The 4,424-nt window shown below is 37.1% G+C and overlaps 1 pseudogene; it reads right to left on the minus strand.

Moving 5' to 3' along the window:
* Positions 1–3,238: 3,238 nt before the first annotated feature.
* On the minus strand, positions 3,239–4,199 carry LOC137756971 (serine/threonine-protein phosphatase PP1-beta catalytic subunit pseudogene; annotated as a pseudogene).
* Between the last annotated feature and the right edge of the window lie 225 nt (positions 4,200–4,424).

Raw genomic sequence — 4,424 nt, forward strand, 5'->3', positions numbered from 1 at the left:
GGCATCTTTAGGATTTTTTATGTATAGTATCATGTCATCTGCAAACAATGACAGCTTTATTTCTTCTTTTCCAATTTGGATTCCTTTTATTTAATTTTCTTCTCTGATTGCTGTGGCTAGGACTTCCAAAGCCATTTTGAATAATAGTGGTGGGAGTCAACAGTCTTGTCTTTTTCCTGATCTTAGAGGAAATGCTTTTAGTTTTTCACCATTGAGAATGGTGTTTGCTGTGTGTTTGTCGTATATGGGCTTTATTATGTTGAGATATGTTCCCTATGTGCCCACTTTCTAGAGGGTTTTTGTCAGAAATGGGGGTTGAATTTTGTCAAAAGCTTTTTCTGCATCTATTGAGATGATCATATGGTTTTTATTCTTTAATTTGTTAATATGGTGTATCACATTGATTGATTTGCGTATATTGAAGAATCCTTGAATCCCTGGGATAAATTCCACTTGATCATGATGTATGATCCTTTTCATGTGTTGTTGGGTTCTGTTTGCTAGTATTTTGTTCATGAGTTTTGTGTCTATGTTCATCAGTGATATTGGCTTGGAATTTTCTTTTTTGTGATATCTCTGTCTGGTTTTGGAATCAGGGTGATGGTGGCCTCATAGAATGAGCTTGGGAGTGTTCCTTCTTCTGCAATTTTTTGGAAGAGTTTGAGAAGTGTAGGTGTCAGCCCTTCCCTAAATGTTTGATAGAATTCTCCTGTGAAGCCATCTGGACCTGGACTTTTGTTTGTTGGAAGATTTTTAATCACAGTTTCAATTTCATTACTTGTGATTGGTCTGTTCATATTTTCTATTTCTTCCTGGTTCAGTATTGGAAGGATGTACTTTTCAAAGAATTTGTCCATTTCTTCCAGTTTGGCCATTTTATTGACTTAAGTTGCTTGTATTAGTCTCTTATGATCCTTTGTATTTCTGCAATGTCAGTTGTAACTTCGTTTTAATTTCTAATTTTGCTGACTTGAGTTCTCTCTCTTTTTTTCTTGATGAGTCTGGTTGAAGGTTGATCAATTTGTTTTTCTTCTCAAAGAGCGAGCTTTTAGTTTCATTGATCTTTGCTATTGTTTTCTTCATTTCTATTTCATTTATTTCTGCTCTGATCTTTATGTTTTCTTTCCTTTACTAGGTTATTTTGTTGTTGTTGTTCTTTCACCATTTGCTTTAGGTGTATGGTTAGGTTGTTTATTTGAGATTTTTCTTATTTCTTGAAGCAGTATCATATTGCTATTAACTACCTTCTTAGACCTGCTTTTGTTGCATCCCATAGGTTTTTGGTCATGGTGTTTTCATTGTCATTTGTTTCCAGGTATTTTTTGATTTCCTTTTTGATTTGTTCAGTGATCTCTTGGTTAATTAGCAGCATACTGTTTAGCCTCCATGTGTTTGTGCTTTTTACATTTTTTTTCCTGTAATTGATTTCTAATCTCATAGCGTTGTGGTCGGAAAGATGCTTGCTATGATTTAAGTTTCATTTAATTTACCGAGACTTGATTTGTGACCCAAGATGTGATCTGTCCTGGAGTATTTTCCGTGTGTATTTGAGAAGAAAGTGTATTCTGCTGCTTTTGGATAGAATGTCCTATAAATATCAATTAATTCTATCTTGTCTAATGTATCATTTAAGGCCTGTGTTTCTTTATTAATTTTCTGTCTGGATGATCTATCCATTGGTGTAAGTGGAGTGTTAAAGTCCCCCAATATTACTGTGTTACTATTGATTTCCCCTTTTATGGTTGTTAGCATTTGCCTTATGTATCTTTGGTGCATAAATATTTATAATTTTTATATCTTCTTCTTGTATTGATTCCTTGATTATGAGTATTGCTACTCCAGCTTTCTTTTGATTTCCATTTGCATGGAATATCTCTTTCCATCCCCTCACTTACAGTCTGTATGTGTCCCGAGCTCTGAAGTGGGTGTCTTTTAGACAGCATATATACAGGTCTTGTTTTTGTATCCATTCAGCCAGTCTGTGTCATTTGGTTGGAGCATTTAATCCATTTACATTTAAGATAATTATTGATATTTATGTTCCTATTATCATTTTCTTAATTGTTTTGGGTTTGTTTTTGTAGGTGTTTTTCTTCTCTTGTGTTTCCCGCCTAGAGAAGTTCCTTTAGCGTTTGTTGAAAGTTGGTTTGGTGGCGCTGAATTCTCTTAGGTTTTGCTTGTCTGTTAAGCTTTTGATTTCTCCGTTGAATCTGAATGAGATCCTTGTTGGGTAGAGTATTCTTGGTTTTAGTTTTTTTCCCTTTCATGACTTTAAGTATATTCTGGCACTCCCTTCTGGCTTGCAGAGTTTCTGCTGAAAAATAAGCTGATAAGCTTATGGGTATTTCATTGTATATTATTTGTTGCTTTCCTCTTGCTGCTTTTAATACATTTTCTTTGTATTTAATTTTTGTTAGTTTTATTAATATGTGTCTCAGAGTGTATCTCCTTGGGTTTATCCTGCATGGTATTCTCTGTACTTCCTGGAACTGGGTGATGATTTTCTTCCCCATGTTAGGGAAGTTTTCAACTATAATCTCTTCAAATATTTTCTCAGACACTTTCTCTTTCTCTTCTTCTTCTCGGACCCTTATAATTCGAATGTTTTTGCATTTAATGTTGTCCCAGAAGTCTCTGAGACTGTCCTCATGTCTTTCATTCTCTTTTTCTTTGTTCTGCTCCATTGCAGCTATATCCACCATTCTATCTTCCAGCTCACTTATCCATTCTTCTGCCGCAATTATTCTGCTATTTGTTCCTTCTAGTGTATTTATCATTTCAGTTATTGTGTTGTTCATCACTGATTGTTTGTTCTTTATTTCTTCTAGGCCCTTGTTAAACATTTCATGTATCTTCTCAATCTGTGCCTCTATTCTATTTCTGAGATCTTAGGTCATCTTTAGTATCATTACTGTAAATTCTTTTTCAGGTAGATTGCCTATTTCCTCTTCATTTATTTGGTCTTGTGGATTTTTACCATGCTCCTTCGTCTGCAACATATTTCTCTGTCATCTCATTTTGTCTAACTTACTGTGTTTGTGGTCTCCTTTCTGCAGGCTGCAGGGTTGTAGTTCCGTTTGCTTCCATTTTCTGCCCCCTGGTGGATGATCATAAAGGGTGTCAAATGGTTTGATGGTTTTACAGTGCACACTTATATATTATGAAGTATGTCCTTAACAAATCTGATGCTTTCTTTACAGAGTTCCTTTCTTCACCTTTTCTTCAATGGATTAGCTGTTCAAGGTGGAGTGACAGGATGTCCTGAACTCAGTCCACCATATTGGTTCTTAGCTTTCTTTTCAGATGACTTCAATATCTGAAATGAACACATCAAAATTTCATCCACACTCATCATTCCACCAGCATTATCAAACTTGCCAAAGTAATTTGGGGCTGAAAATATGGTTACCAATTATCACTTAGCAAAGATTTCATGTCCATTTTCCACCACCTGATGAGCTTGACAAATCAAGTCTAAATCATGACGATTCAGAAATTTACCAGTGACAACAGCTCCAAAAGTGAAGGAAACACCACGACCATTTTCTTCCCAAACTTGCACTTCCTTGTCTGGGTCAGACCACAACAAACCACAGAGAAAACCTGACCTGTGTCAGGGACTTCAGTAGGTCTCATAATTCTCCAAATCTGCTCAATAGATTGCAGGCCTGGTAACAGTCCTCCATGACAACAGAAAATCTTCTCATCCACAATGGCAGCTGTAGGCAGACAGTTGAAACAATCAGTTAAGGTCTTCCATAATTTAATATTAAACCTTCTTTTGCATTAATCATAGAATCCATAAATGCAATTGACTCTAGCACAGTCATGTTTTCCTCTTAAGAGAAAGAAATTCCCTGGATATTTGATTTTATAAGCCAATAGCAAACAAATGGTTTCCAAAGACTGCTTTCCTCTGTCCACATAATCTCCTAAGAAAAGATAGTTGGCTTCTGGGGGAAAGCATCTGTATTCAAATATTCACAGCAAATCTGTATACTGTCCATGAATACCTCCACAAATTTTCAGTGGCCCTTCCAATTCCAAAATAATAGGCTGGCTGAGAAAGTTCTCCCGAGATTTGATACATAAGCCCTGAACTTCTGCTTCAGTCATCTGCACAAAATTCCTGGACAACATCCTTACACCTCTAGCAGTCTGGTGATAAGACTGTCCACATTCAGTTCCCCATCTGCCATCTTTTTGGCACCAGATGCCCCATCCTGGGGAACAACGGCTTCTCAGGTACGGGGGCTGTGAAAACAGCTTGGCATTCCCTTATCTACGAGTCATGCAGTGTTTTGACCCCGGTTCCAACTCCTCCTTCCCCCACGCCCTCCCCCTCCCCCCTCCCCACCAAGTAGTGGAGGGCACACACACTCGAAGACACCCACGATAAAGAAAGAAAGAAGTGGAGCCTCCAC

Source organism: Eschrichtius robustus, chromosome X, assembly GCF_028021215.1.
Source record: "Eschrichtius robustus isolate mEscRob2 chromosome X, mEscRob2.pri, whole genome shotgun sequence".
Lineage (NCBI taxonomy): Eukaryota > Metazoa > Chordata > Mammalia > Artiodactyla > Eschrichtiidae > Eschrichtius > Eschrichtius robustus.